The 15850-nt window shown below is 45.9% G+C and overlaps 4 non-coding genes across 4 annotated transcripts; all 4 read right to left on the reverse strand.

The window, feature by feature from the left end:
* Nucleotides 1-5554: 5554 nt before the first annotated feature.
* On the reverse strand, nt 5555-5670 carry LOC134996897 (U5 spliceosomal RNA). Its single transcript, XR_010199457.1, has one exon. It is a non-coding gene; the product is annotated as a U5 spliceosomal RNA (small nuclear RNA).
* A 274-nt stretch (nt 5671-5944) lies between these two features.
* On the reverse strand, nt 5945-6060 carry LOC134997487 (U5 spliceosomal RNA). The gene has a single exon (XR_010199982.1). It is a non-coding gene; the product is annotated as a U5 spliceosomal RNA (small nuclear RNA).
* Nucleotides 6061-6346: 286 nt separating this feature from the next.
* LOC134997478 (U5 spliceosomal RNA) lies at nt 6347-6462 on the reverse strand. Its single transcript, XR_010199974.1, has one exon. It is a non-coding gene; the product is annotated as a U5 spliceosomal RNA (small nuclear RNA).
* A 5134-nt stretch (nt 6463-11596) lies between these two features.
* On the reverse strand, nt 11597-11670 carry TRNAN-AUU (transfer RNA asparagine (anticodon AUU)). Its single transcript has one exon. It is a non-coding gene; the product is annotated as a tRNA-Asn (tRNA).
* Between the last annotated feature and the right edge of the window lie 4180 nt (nt 11671-15850).

Genomic DNA, 15850 nt, shown 5'->3' on the forward strand with positions numbered 1-15850 from the left:
CTCTTGCACGCCCCTGTCGTTTTTTTAAAAATTCTGCACCACCAAATTCAAGGTATGTGCAAAACATGGGACGTGCTGGAATTGGCCCAGATTTAATGCACACACAATATTGCTGGCGTTGTCCGATGCCACAAATCCACAGGAGAGTCCAATTGGGGTAAGCCATTCCGCGATGATCTTCCTCAGTTGCCGTAAGAGGTTTTCAGCTGTGTGCGTATTCTGGAAACCGGTGATACAAAGCGTAGCCTGCCTAGGAAAGAGTTGGCGTTTGCGAGATGCTGCTACTGGTGCCGCCGCTGCTGTTCTTGCGGCGGGAGTCCATACATCTACCCAGTGGGCTGTCACAGTCATATAGTCCTGACCCTGCCCTGCTCCACTTGTCCACATGTCCGTGGTTAAGTGGACATTGGGTACAACTGCATTTTTTAGGACACTGGTGAGTCTTTTTCTGACGTCCGTGTACATTCTCGGTATCGCCTGCCTAGAGAAGTGGAACCTAGATGGTATTTGGTAACGGGGGCACACTACCTCAAGAAATTGTCTAGTTCCCTGTGAACTAACGGCGGATACCGGACGCACGTCTAACACCAACATAGTTGTCAAGGCCTCAGTTATCCGCTTTGCAACAGGATGACTGCTGTGATATTTCATCTTCCTCGCAAAGGACTGTTGGACAGTCAATTGCTTGGTGGAAGTAGTAAAAGTGTGCTTACGACTTCCCTTCTGGGATGACCATCGACTCCCAGCAGCAACAACAGCAGCGCCAGCAGCAGTAGGCGTTACACGCAAGGATGCATCGGAGGAATCCCAGGCAGGAGAGGACTCGTCAGAATTGCCAGTGACATTGCCTGCAGGACTATTGGCATTCCTGGGGAAGGAGGAAATTGACACTGAGGGAGTTGGTGGGGTGGTTTGCGTGAGCTTGGTTACAAGAGGAAGGGATTTACTGGTCAGTGGACTGCTTCCGCTGTCACCCAAAGTTTTTGAACTTGTCACTGACTTATTATGAATGCGCTGCAGGTGACGTATAAGGGAGGATGTTCCGAGGTGGTTAACGTCCTTACCCCTACTTATTACAGCTTGACAAAGGGAACACACGGCTTGACACCTGTTGTCCGCATTTCTGGTGAAATACTTCCACACCGAAGAGCTGATTTTTTTGGTATTTTCACCAGGCATGTCAACGGCCATATTCCTACCACGGACAACAGGTGTCTCCCCGGGTGCCTGACTTAAACAAACCACCTCACCATCAGAATCCTCCTGGTCAATTTCCTCCCCAGCGCCAGCAACACCCATATCCTCCTCATCCTGGTGTACTTCAACACTGACATCTTCAATCTGACTATCAGGAACTGGACTGCGGGTGCTCCTTCCATCACTTGCAGGGGGCGTGCAAATGGTGGAAGGCGCATGCTCTTCACGTCCAGTGTTGGGAAGGTCAGGCATCGCAACCGACACAATTGGAGTCGGACTCTCCTTGTGGATTTGGGATTTCGAAGAACGCACAGTTCTTTGCGGTGCTACTGCTTTTGCCAGCTTTAGTCTTTTCATTTTTCTAGCGAGAGGCTGAGTGCTTCCATCCTCATGTGAAGCTGAACCACTAGCCATGAACATAGGCCAGGGCCTCAGCCGTTCCTTGCCACTCCGTGTGGTAAATGGCATATTGGCAAGTTTACGCTTCTCCTCCGACAATTTTATTTTAGGTTTTGGAGTCCTTTTTTTACTGATATTTGGTGTTTTGGATTTGACATGCTCTGTACTATGACATTGGGCATCGGCCTTGGCAGACGACGTTGCTGGCATTTCATCGTCTCGGCCATGACTAGTGGCAGCAGCTTCAGCACGAGGTGGAAGTGGATCTTGATCTTTCCCTAATTTTGGAACCTCAACATTTTTGTTCTCCATATTTTAATAGGCACAACTAAAAGGCACCTCAGGTAAACAATGGAGATGGATGGATTGGATACTAGTATACAATTATGGACGGGCTGCCGAGTGCCGACACAGAGGTAGCCACAGCCGTGAACTACCGCACTGTACTGTGTCTGCTGCTAATATATAGACTGGTTGATAAAGAGATAGTATACTCGTAACTAGTATGTATGTATAAAGAAAGAAAAAAAAAACCACGGTTAGGTGGTATATACAATTATGGACGGGCTGCCGAGTGCCGACACAGAGGTAGCCACAGCCGTGAACTACCGCACTGTACTGTGTCTGCTGCTAATATATAGACTGGTTGATAAAGAGATAGTATACTCGTAACTAGTATGTATGTATAAAGAAAGAAAAAAAAACCACGGTTAGGTGGTATATACAATTATGGACGGGCTGCCGAGTGCCGACACAGAGGTAGCCACAGCCGTGAACTACCGCACTGTACTGTGTCTGCTGCTAATATATAGACTGGTTGATAAAGAGATAGTATACTCGTAACTAGTATGTATGTATAAAGAAAGAAAAAAAACCCACGGTTAGGTGGTATATACAATTATGGACGGGCTGCCGAGTGCCGACACAGAGGTAGCCACAGCCGTGAACTACCGCACTGTACTGTGTCTGCTGCTAATATAGACTGGTTGATAAAGAGATAGTATACTCGTAACTAGTATGACTATAAAGAAAGAAAAAAAAACCACGGTTAGGTGGTATATACAATTATGGACGGGCTGCCGAGTGCCGACACAGAGGTAGCCACAGCCGTGAACTACCGCACTGTACTGTGTCTGCTGCTAATATATAGACTGGTTGATAAAGAGATAGTATACTCGTAACTAGTATGTATGTATAAAGAAAGAAAAAAAAACCACGGTTAGGTGGTATATACAATTATGGACGGGCTGCCGAGTGCCGACACAGAGGTAGCCACAGCCGTGAACTACCGCACTGTACTGTGTCTGCTGCTAATATATAGACTGGTTGATAAAGAGATAGTATACTCATAACTAGTATGTATGTATAAAGAAAGAAAAAAAAACCACGGTTAGGTGGTATATACAATTATGGACGGGCTGCCGAGTGCCGACACAGAGGTAGCCACAGCCGTGAACTACCGCACTGTACTGTGTCTGCTGCTAATATATAGACTGGTTGATAAAGAGATAGTATACTCGTAACTAGTATGTATGTATAAAGAAAGAAAAAAAAACCACGGTTAGGTGGTATATACAATTATGGACGGGCTGCCGAGTGCCGACACAGAGGTAGCCACAGCCGTGAACTACCGCACTGTACTGTGTCTGCTGCTAATATAGACTGGTTGATAAAGAGATAGTATACTCGTAACTAGTATGTATGTATAAAGAAAGAAAAAAAAACCACGGTTAGGTGGTATATACAATTATGGACGGGCTGCCGAGTGCCGACACAGAGGTAGCCACAGCCGTGAACTACCGCACTGTACTGTGTCTGCTGCTAATATATAGACTGGTTGATAAAGAGATAGTATACTCGTAACTAGTATGTATGTATAAAGAAAGAAAAAAAAACCACGGTTAGGTGGTATATACAATTATGGACGGGCTGCCGAGTGCCGACACAGAGGTAGCCACAGCCGTGAACTACCGCACTGTACTGTGTCTGCTGCTAATATATAGACTGGTTGATAAAGAGATAGTATACTCGTAACTAGTATGTATGTATAAAGAAAGAAAAAAAAACCACGGTTAGGTGGTATATACAATTATGGACGGGCTGCCGAGTGCCGACACAGAGGTAGCCACAGCCGTGAACTACCGCACTGTACTGTGTCTGCTGCTAATATAGACTGGTTGATAAAGAGATAGTATACTCGTAACTAGTATGTATGTATAAAGAAAGAAAAAAAAACCACGGTTAGGTGGTATATACAATTATGGACGGGCTGCCGAGTGCCGACACAGAGGTAGCCACAGCCGTGAACTGCCGCACTGTACTGTGTCTGCTGCTAATATAGACTGGTTGATAAAGAGATAGTATACTCGTAACTAGTATGACTATAAAGAAAGAAAAAAAAACCACGGTTAGGTGGTATATACAATTATGGACGGGCTGCCGAGTGCCGACACAGAGGTAGCCACAGCCGTGAACTACCGCACTGTACTGTGTCTGCTGCTAATATAGACTGGTTGATAAAGAGATAGTATACTACTAATATTATATATACTGGTGGTCAGGTCACTGGTCACTAGTCACACTGGCAGTGGCACTCCTGCAGCAAAAGTGTGCACTGTTTAATTTTAATATAATATTATGTACTCCTGGCTCCTGCTATAACCTATAACTGGCACTGCAGTGCTCCCCAGTCTCCCCCACAATTATAAGCTGTGTGAGCTGAGCACAGTCAGATATATATATATACATTGATGCAGCACACTGGGCTGAGCAGTGCACACAGATATGGTATGTGACTGAGTCACTGTGTGTATCGTTTTTTTCAGGCAGAGAACGGATATATTAAATAAAACAAACAACTGCACTGTCTGGTGGTCACTGTGGTCGTCAGTCACTAAACTCTGCACTCTCTTCTACAGTATCACAGCCTCGGGTCAATCTCTCTCTCTCTCTCTCAACCCTAATCTAAATGGAGAGGACGCCAGCCACGTCCTCTCCCTATCAATCTCAATGCACGTGTGAAAATGGCGGCGACGCGCGGCTCCTTATATAGAATCCGAGTCTCGCGAGAATCCGACAGCGTCATGATGACGTTCGGGCGCGCTCGGGTTAACCGAGCAAGGCGGGAGGATCCGAGTCTGCTCGGACCCGTGAAAAAAACATGAAGTTCGTGCGGGTTCGGATTCAGAGAAACCGAACCCGCTCATCTCTAGTCCTTTCTACACTTTACCACTCTCCACCGGTATTATTATTTCTCCGCTCTCAAGTTCTACATTTCAGTTCATATTTCATCGCTCCCAAGTTCATTTATTATTTAACTGGTTCCAGCCAGTATCCACTACGTGCTAACAACAGTCAGGTTCCAGCCAGTATCCACAGCAGCTGTTTTATCTTCAGCAACCCAGCTTTTCCTGGAACACCAGCTGGCACAATCCTGGGTTATCTCCATTGCTACAGTCGGGCCTGGTAAGGACTTTCCATCTAGAAGATCATAAGAACTATCTCACACTACCAGTGCCCTGTGGCTCCTGCCATCCTGTAGTACACAGGAACTGTATTTATTCTTTGCTGACTTTTACGTTTTCTTTTACTGCTGCTGTGTTGCGGAGTTGTCATAATAAACATCATTGACTTTTATCCAAGTTGTCGTGGTCACGCCTTCGGGCATTTATTATTTATGTTACTTACATGTCCAGGGGTCTGATACAACCTCCCAGGTTCCGGTACATCTCAGCCCCTACAACTGAGGCTGCCTCCCGTCAGCTCAGGCCCTCAGTTGTGACAGCTTCCCCTTGCTATAAACATGGTTTGTACTCTTTTCCATGTGCTCCCAGATCTTTCAAACAATTAGTGTGGTCAAGAAAGTTCTGTTTGAAAAGAAACAAACATTTACTGTCATTTCTATGCAAATGAGCTTACATTAAAGCACACTCGTTCTATCTTTAAACCGATAAAATAAAACCCCAATAAGATGGGGCATGCAAAAATTGAGATAAAACTCAGTTTTGCTCCTCTCCACGGAAATCTTTAGTAAAAGGCGAAAGATTTGTTCGTTCTGAAGAGAAACCACAGCATGACCAAGATTCTACCTGTCGCCTGAGTGCCATGCCAGCAGTCCTCATTCAGCTCAAAGTGAGCACCAACTTTGAAAGAAAGAAAGCAGATTTCTCACCAGGCTTCCCCTTGCTATAAACATGGTTTGTACTCTTTTCCATGTGCTCCCAGATCTTTCAAGCAATTAGTATAGTCAAGAAAGTTCTGTTTGAAAAGAAACAAACATTTACTGTCATTTCTATGCAAATGAGCTTACATTAAAGCACACTCGTTCTATCTTTAAACTGATAAAAGAAACCCCAATAAGACGGGGCATGCAAAAATTGAGATAAAACTCAGTTTTGCTCCTCTCCACGGAAATCTTTAGTAAAAGGCGAAAGATTTGTTCGTTCTGAAGAGAAACCAGAGCATGACCAAGATTCCACCTGTCGCCTGAGTGCCATGCCAGCAGTCCTCATTCAGCTCAAAGTGAGCACCCAATTTGAAAGAAAGAAAGCAGATTTCTCACCAGGCTTCCCCTTGCTATAAGCATGGTTTGTACTCTTTTCCATGTGCTCCCAGATCTTTCAAGCAATTAGTATGGTCAAGAAAGTTCTGCTTGAAAAGAAACAGGCATTTATTGTCATTGTTATGCAAATAAACTTACATTAAAGCTAACAAGAAAGCACACTCGTTCTGTCTTTAATCCGATAAAAGAAACCCCAATAATATGGGGCATGCAAAAATTGAGATAAAACTCAGTTTTGCTCCTCTCCACGGAAATCTTTAGTAAAAGGCGAAAGATTTGTTCGTTCTGAAGAGAAACCAGAGCATGACCAAGATTCCACCTGTCGCCTGAGTGCCGTGCCAGCAGTCCTCATTCAGATCAAAGTGAGCGCCCAATTTGAAAGAAAGCAGATTTCTCACCTGTCTTCTCCTTGCTATAAGCATGGTTTGTACTGTATTCCATGTGCTCCCAGATCTTTCAAGCAAGTAGCATGGTCAAGAAAGTTCTGTTTGAAAAGAAACAAACATTTACTGTCATTTCTATGCAAATGAGCTTACATTAAAGCACACTCATTCTATCTTTAAACCGATAAAAGAAACCCCAAAAAGGTGGGTTCATCCTTGGCAGCTGGTCGGGGAGTCTCGGCATTGCAACTTTGCCGAGCAGCTATTTAGTAAACACTTTTGCTAAGTTTTACAAGTTTGATACCTTGGCTGATGATAACCTTAAGTTGGGTCATTCGGTGCTGCAGAGTCGTACGCACTCTCCCACCCGTTCAAGAGCTTTGGTATAACCCCATGGTTCTTAATGTGACCCCAGCATCCTCTAGGTCGTATGAGAAAATAGGATTTTAATACCTACCGGTAAATCCTTTTCTCTTAGTCTGTAGAGGATGCTGGGCACCCGTCCCAGTCCATACTGTGTCTGCAGTTATTACTTGTGGTTATACACATGTTGTGTTATGGTTCTGGTCAGCTTTTTGCTGCAATTGTTCATGCCGTTGGCTTGTGTTCTGTTGAATGCCACTTTCTGCGGCATGCTTAAGGTGTGAGCTGGTAAGATGCTCACCTTAGTTTAACAATAAATCCTTTCCTCGAAATGTCCGTCTCCCTGGGCACAGTTCCTATAACTGGAGTCTGGAGGAGGGGCATAGAGGGAGGAGCCAGTTCACACCCTTTGAAAGTCTTAAAGTGCCCATGTCTCTTGCGGATCCCGTCTATACCCCATGGTTCTTAATGTGACCCCAGCATCCTCTACGGACTAAGAGAAAAGAATGCCCTTGCGCACTATCCTGACTTCTCCTCCCGTCTGCTTACTTTGTGCCTTCCAACGCACAATGCGAACTACAGGTGGTGCTGCAGGGCCCACACCCTTTTACTTGCCTTACAGAACAGCTCTGGAGCTGTTACAGTGCCCAGCTGCTGCAAGAAATCAGCTTGAATGCTTCAGGGGATGGGGCATGGCCAACATGAGCCCCACACCAAAGGAGGGTGGGGGTGTTTAATGTGAACTAGGGGTCATCCAAGCACTGCAAAAGGCCGCCATGCCCTGCATGCCCCTTTTCTCTTTTCATATGCAGATGAGGGTTCCAGTCAACTTTGGCCCACTGCTTGGATAACATCACCGTATGCAAATCCGTCTGCTGCAGACCTTCCCCCAGGAATGCTTGTACTAGTTGTTGCATATGGTGCTTCAGTATTAGGCAGCCTTCCGCCCTCCCATGTTCATCTGAAAAGATGTGGTCTCCCTGCAGTTGTTGTCCCCAGACGAGAGTTCCCTTGTGCTTCCTCAGTTGAATCTCCTTAACTTGACGGGGGAGGGGCTGCCCGAGCAGCCACCCTCCCCAGCCCTATCCCAACTCATCCTTATTTTGCATATGAGATCTCTTGATCATGAAGATTGTTCTCACAGGGTGAGGTTCATCCATTATATTTTAAAATAGGAAGGTACAAATTACATATTTGAATTGCATCTATGTGCTGGATTCAAATGTCCCCCCCCCCCTTCCTTTCTCAATTGTGCCCGTCAGCAGCTATTCTAAGGTTGCTGCCAATGGGTGTGACACATTAATTTCTTCTGTGGGGTACACTGGACTCCACAAGGATTCACATTGGGGTGTAGAGTAGGATCTTGATCTGAGGCACCAACCGGCTCAAAGCTTTTGACTGTTCCCAAGAAGCTCAGTGCATTCTCCTCTATAACCCCGCTTCCATGAACAGGGAGCTCAGTTTGTAGTTGGTGCCTTCAGTAGCAGGCCACTTAACAGGGGCCTGCCTCAAGCAGCCTATTCTTAGCTATTAATTTTGACAAGAAAAGAAGAACTTGTTTTATGAGAATCTACAAGGGCTGCAGCAGGCTAGGTCTAATAGACATCTTTACTGCAGCTTCATCACTCCCAGCGGCGCTGTATACTCCCGTGCCCTGGTTGCTGGGTCACTGCAGCGGAGGCTCCGGTTTCATCCTAAGGTCAGTCACACACACACCACCCTTCCGGATCACGAGGCCGCTGATGAAGGGGAGCGAGGCCGTAGGGGGTGGGCCGTGTGCGCACTGCGGTGGATACTGATTACTGGGCAGCCGCTCCACTAGCCACCAGGTACAGTTAAGGAGCACAGGTCTGGGGGTTTTTCTCCTATATTAACCCAATTTTGTACTGCCCGCAGCGCATTGTGATAGGTAATAGGGCCTGATTCAGGTTGGATTGCAATCACAATAAGCGATCCAACTGCAAAAATTGCTAAGAGCATACGCATGTGCCTGCATTTTCTGCGGCACCCCGCAGAGAATGTGATCGCCTCTGCCTGTCAATCGGGGCGGGGAAGGGGGGGAGAGGTGGGTCAGCAACACTCCATTTCCAAGTCAGAGATGGAGCGGTGCGGGGGCAAGGCTTCAAAATGGGGTCTGCAACAGAGGAGACACAGGAGGCATGGTCACAGCGGCTGTATGACATCACATTCAGCCGCTGTGATCACAAAAATGGTGGCGGCTTCCTGCGCGCACATACAGTCTGCCCCAGCAGGAGCCTACACCATTTTTTATGATCACGCTGAACTGCAGTGCGACTGCAATTACAGCATGGTCAAGAAGGGAGGCGTCATGCTGGGTGGCCTTGCCCTGTCACTGTGCAGGAGCCAGCACCGCTCACACACTAGTCCCCGGGTGCAGCCCCCAACCCCCGGGACACCCGGAGCAACAAAATGTAGATTCAGGCCACCAGGCCACGCCCCTACCTATGAAACCATGCCTCCTTTTTACCATTGCGCTGCTTATCTGCGCGCACTGCATTACAATCTCCCTCGCCACCTCTCTGGGTGTCACCAGTGATAGTGACACCTCTGCCATGCTTGTAGCAGCTGGTCCTAAGATCTACGCCTCAAACCCTGAGTGTTTGCCCTTGTGACTTGTTGATCATCATAGCGAAGCATATGCTTACAGAAAACTGCAGGGGCTTAGATTGAAAATAAAAAAATTGATGGGTATAAGGTAGAGAGGAGCGGGTTCGGTTCTCCGAGAACCGAATTCCCCACAAACTCCACGTGGTTTACACTGGTCCAAGGCAGGCTCGGTTGTTCCCGCCTGACTCGGAAAACCTGAACAAGGGAAAATGTCATCATCCCGCTGTCGGATTCTCGCGAGATTCGGATTCCATATAAAGAGCTGCGCGTTGCTGCCATTTTTACTCGTGCATTGAAGAGAGAGCGGAGAGGACGTGGCTATGTTCTCTCAGTGGAAATCTCAATATCAGTGCTCAGTATCAGTGGTTACTTATTGCTGCTCAGTAATACTAGTAGTGTGTCTCTCCTGCTCAGTGTCAGTTCTCAGTAGTATCCTCATCAGTGCTCAGTATCACTGCTCATTGTCTTGTGCTGCATTGTGGTGCTCAGCATACTACAGTACATTACTAATAGTCCAGTGCTGCATCTTGCTGCTCAGTGTCAGTTCTAGTATCCTCATCAGTGCTCACTATCACTGCTCATTACATTGTGGTGTTCTGTATACTACAGTAACATAGTAATATAGTAACATAGTTTTTGAGGTTGAATAGAGGCAAATTGCCCATCGTGTTCAACCTGTTTTAAGTTGTGATGATTCTACATACTTGCTGAATAATGTTTTATGACTAGTTAGCTACTATAACTCATGTTACCCCCGGATTAACCATGTTGATATTTTAAGTATTATAACCTTGGATAGCTTTTTCATTCAGAAATGTATCCATTCCTTTTTTAAATCCAATTACAGAGTCCGCCATTACCACCTTCCCTGGCAGGGAATTCCACATCCTGATTGCCCTAACAGTGAAGAATCCTTTCCTCCATTGCGTTCTGAACTTTCCTCCAGTCGCAGCGAGTGACCACGTGTTCTTTTAATAAATAATTCCTCTGATAACTCTTTGTTATGTATCTTTACATATTTGAAGATATTAATAATATCTCCTCTTAGGCACCTCTTTTCTAGTGTATAAATATTCAGCCTAGTAAGTCTTTCCTTATAGTCAAGTACTTTTAGGCCTTTAATCAATTTAGTCTTCAGGATCTCTTACACTTCCATGAGCAGCAGAGTAGTGCAATGGAAGCATGCTGGGCCCATACCCCAGAGGTCGATTGATCGAAACTATCCTCTGCTATGTGCATTTTTTTTTTTATAATTAAAGTAATCAAAAACTGGGATTGATATTTTGGCTCTTTTATTTTTACTTAAAGTACAATAACTTTTATCATTTTAATTTGTTTTAATAGTATATTGACAGCATTGTTTTCTTTAAAAAATCCACTTAATTTTCTTTACCCTATTACTGAAATGGTAATTGACAAAAACAAACTACATTGTCACCAGAAGAGCAATGCAAAATGTACAAGTGATATATGAAAATCATCTTCCATCTTGAATTTCAATGATGCATTGGGACAACAATTTGTGAGAAACATCTTCACCCATAAAGAAAGATTTTCTTAATTCCTTACCTGTGTGCTGATTAGATATCACCTTGTTTTCACATTAAACAGACTTCCCCATGAGGAAGCAGCAATGATGCAGTGACGTTTCCTGGTGTCAACCTGTATTATTTCAGTAGACATTGAAATGAGGATGCATCTTTGATGCCTTTCCAATGAAGCAAGTTTAATTCAGTAATAGGTGAAAAACCATTCCTACAAAGGTGTTAATCAGAGACTTGGCTTTGTGGACACTTTTCAGAGAGCAAATTTGTTAGCATAAACATAAAATCAGAAAATGAAGAGCTGTTTAATCACTCAATTGTACTTTTCTGCCAGCATAATTTTTTTTCTCTGCAACCCACTGCTAAATTGTGCTTCCTAGCTGTTTTTTTATAAAATCACTTAATCAAATCTAACTCTGATTACATCAGAGAAGGCCAGGTACCCTACACCATAAGGGGGTTTTTTGAAATTTTGACTTGTCTACTTAAAGATCACCAAAATCTGATTACAAGGTCAATTACATCCCTGGGTGGGATTGAACCACCAACCTTTTGGTTAATAGCCAAACATGCTAACCGATTGCGCCACAGAGACACCTTGCAAAAGTCAATACTGACAAAGGCTAATAAGCATTCATCTAGAACGTTTCCTAGAAAAACTTTAAAAAGTCAATAATCTGGAGAATTTTTGTAAGAAACACATTGGTACTTTCCCATGATGAGTGAGTGCTTCAGGATTTCTTGCACTTACATGGGCTATTAACCAAAAGGTTGGTGGTTCAATCCCACCCAGGGATGTAATTGACCTTGTCAACAGATTTTGGTGATCTTTAAGAAGACAAGTCAAAATTTCATACCCCCTCTTATGGTGTAGGGTACCTGGCCTTCTCTGACGTAATCAGAGTTAGATTTAATTAAGTGATTTTATAAAAAACAGCTAGGAAGCACAATTTAGCAGTGGGTTGCAGAGAAAAAAATAACATTTTAAACCTACCGGTAATTTTTTTTTCTCGTAGTCCGTAGAGGATGATGGGGACTCCGTAAGGACCATGGGGGATAGACGGGCTCCGCAGCAGACATGGGCACTTTAAAAAAGACTTTTGATCTGGGTGTGCACTGGCTCCTCCCTCTATGCCCCTCCTCCATACCTCAGTTAGAGAAACTGTGCCCAGAGGAGACGGACAGTACGAGGAAAGGATTTTTGTTAATCCAAGGTCAAGATTCATACCAGCCACACCAATCACACCGTATAACTTGTGATATACTACCCAGTTAACAGTATGAAAACAACATAGCATCAGTCCAAGACCGATGAAAACTAACATATAACCCTTATGTAAGCAATAACTATATACAAGTCTTGCAGAAGTAGACCGCACTTGGGACGGGCACCCAGCATCCTCTACGGACTACGAGAAAAAGATTTACCGGTAGGTTTAAAATCTTATTTTCTCTTACGTCCTAGAGGATGCTGGGGACTCCGTAAGGACCATGGGGATTATACCAAAGCTCCCAAACGGGCAGGAGAGTGCGGATGACTCTGCAGCACTGATTGAGCAAACAGGAGGTCCTCCTCAGCCAGGGTATCAAACTTATAGAACTTTGCAAAGGTGTTTGAACCAACTTTGACCCACTGCATGGATGACATCACCATATGCAAATCCATCTGCGGCAGGCCTTCCCCCAGGAATGCTTGAACTAGTTGTTGCATTTGGTTTGTTGTTTGGGGGTGCTTCAGTATTAGGCAGCCTTCTGCCCTCCCATGTTCATCTGAAAATATGTGTTCTCCCTGCAGTAGTGGCCGACACAAACACCGGGCCCATCTAGGAGTGGCACTGCAGTGTCACGCAGGATGTCCCTTCCAAAAAACCCTCCCCAAACAGCACATGACGCAAAGAAAAAAAGAGGCGCAATGAGGTAGCTGTGTGAGTAAGATAAGCGACCCTAGTGGCCGACACAAACACCGGGCCCATCTAGGAGTGTCACTGCAGTGTCACGCAGGATGTCCCTTCCAAAAAACCCTCCCCAAACAGCACATGACGCAAAGAAAAAAAGAGGCGCAATGAGGTAGCTGTGTGAGTAAGATAAGCGACCCTAGTGGCCGACACAAACACCGGGCCCATCTAGGAGTGGCACTGCAGTGTCACGCAGGATGTCCCTTCCAAAAAACCCTCCCCAAACAGCACATGACGCAAAAAAAAAGAAAAGAAAAAAGAGGTGCAAGATGGAATTGTCCTTGGGCCCTCCCACCCACCCTTATGTTGTATAAACAGGACATGCACACTTTAACCAACCCATCATTTCAGTGACAGGGTCTGCCACACGACTGTGACTGATATGACGGGTTGGTTTGGACCCCCACCAAAAAAGAAGCAATTAATCTCTCCTTGCACAAACTGGCTCTACAGAGGCAAGATGTCCACCTCATCATCATCCTCCGATATATCACCGTGTACATCCCCCTCCTCACAGATTATCAATTCGTCCCCACTGGAATCCACCATCTCAGCTCCCTGTGTACTTTGTGGAGGCAATTGCTGCTGGTCAATGTCTCCACGGAGGAATTGATTATAATTCATTTTAATGAACATCATCTTCTCCACATTTTCTGGATGTAACCTCGTACGCCGATTGCTGACAAGGTGAGCGGCGGCACTAAACACTCTTTCGGAGTACACACTTGTGGGAGGGCAACTTAGGTAGAATAAAGCCAGTTTGTGCAAGGGCCTCCAAATTGCCTCTTTTTCCTGCCAGTATAAGTACGGACTGTGTGACGTGCCTACTTGGATGCGGTCACTCATATAATCCTCCACCATTCTTTCAATGGGGAGAGAATCATATGCAGTGACAGTAGACGACATGTCCGTAATCGTTGTCAGGTCCTTCAGTCCGGACCAGATGTCAGCATCAGCAGTCGCTCCAGACTGCCCTGCATCACCGCCAGCGGGTGGGCTCGGAATTCTGAGCCTTTTCCTCGCACCCCCAGTTGCGGGAGAATGTGAAGGAGGAGATGTTGTTGACAGGTCGCGTTCCGCTTGACTTGACAATTTACTCACCAGCAGGTGTTTGAACCCCAGCAGACTTGTGTCTGCCGGAAAGAGAGATCCAAGGTAGGCTTTAAATCTAGGATCGAGCACGGTGGCCAAAATGTAGTGCTCTGATTTCAACAGATTGACCACCCGTGAATCCTTGCTAAGCGAATTAAGGGCTCCATCCACAAGTCCCACATGCCTAGCGGAATCGCTCCGTGTTAGCTCCTCCTTCAATGTCTCCAGCTTCTTCTGCAAAAGCCTGATGAGGGGAATGACCTGACTCAGGCTGGCAGTGTCTGAACTGACTTCACGTGTGGCAAGTTCAAAGGGCATCAGAACCTTGCACAACGTTGAAATCATTCTCCACTGCGCTTGAGACAGGTGCATCCCACCTCCTATATCGTGCTCAATTGTATAGGCTTGAATGGCCTTTTGCTGCTCCTCCAACCTCTGAAGCATATACAGGGTTGAATTCCACCTCGTTACCACTTCTTGCTTCAGATGATGGCAGGGCAGGTTCAGTAGTTTTTGGTGGTGCTCCAGTTTTCTGTACGTGGTGCCTGTACGCCGAAAGTGTCCCGCAATTCTTCTGGCCACCGACAGCATCTCTTGCACGCCCCTGTCGTTTTTTTAAAAATTCTGCACCACCAAATTCAAGGTATGTGCAAAACATGGGACGTGCTGGAATTGGCCCAGATTTAATGCACACACAATATTGCTGGCGTTGTCCGATGCCACAAATCCACAGGAGAGTCCAATTGGGGTAAGCCATTCCGCGATGATCTTCCTCAGTTGCCGTAAGAGGTTTTCAGCTGTGTGCGTATTCTGGAAACCGGTGATACAAAGCGTAGCCTGCCTAGGAAAGAGTTGGCGTTTGCGAGATGCTGCTACTGGTGCCGCCGCTGCTGTTCTTGCGGCGGGAGTCCATACATCTACCCAGTGGGCTGTCACAGTCATATAGTCCTGACCCTGCCCTGCTCCACTTGTCCACATGTCCGTGGTTAAGTGGACATTGGGTACAACTGCATTTTTTAGGACACTGGTGAGTCTTTTTCTGACGTCCGTGTACATTCTCGGTATCGCCTGCCTAGAGAAGTGGAACCTAGATGGTATTTGGTAACGGGGGCACACTACCTCAAGAAATTGTCTAGTTCCCTGTGAACTAACGGCGGATACCGGACGCACGTCTAACACCAACATAGTTGTCAAGGCCTCAGTTATCCGCTTTGCAACAGGATGACTGCTGTGATATTTCATCTTCCTCGCAAAGGACTGTTGGACAGTCAATTGCTTGGTGGAAGTAGTAAAAGTGTGCTTACGACTTCCCTTCTGGGATGACCATCGACTCCCAGCAGCAACAACAGCAGCGCCAGCAGCAGTAGGCGTTACACGCAAGGATGCATCGGAGGAATCCCAGGCAGGAGAGGACTCGTCAGAATTGCCAGTGACATTGCCTGCAGGACTATTGGCATTCCTGGGGAAGGAGGAAATTGACACTGAGGGAGTTGGTGGGGTGGTTTGCGTGAGCTTGGTTACAAGAGGAAGGGATTTACTGGTCAGTGGACTGCTTCCGCTGTCACCCAAAGTTTTTGAACTTGTCACTGACTTATTATGAATGCGCTGCAGGTGACGTATAAGGGAGGATGTTCCGAGGTGGTTAACGTCCTTACCCCTACTTATTACAGCTTGACAAAGGGAACACACGGCTTGACACCTGTTGTCCGCATTTCTGGTGAAATACTT

Source organism: Pseudophryne corroboree, unplaced genomic scaffold (assembly GCF_028390025.1).
Source record: "Pseudophryne corroboree isolate aPseCor3 unplaced genomic scaffold, aPseCor3.hap2 scaffold_144, whole genome shotgun sequence".
NCBI lineage: Eukaryota > Metazoa > Chordata > Amphibia > Anura > Myobatrachidae > Pseudophryne > Pseudophryne corroboree.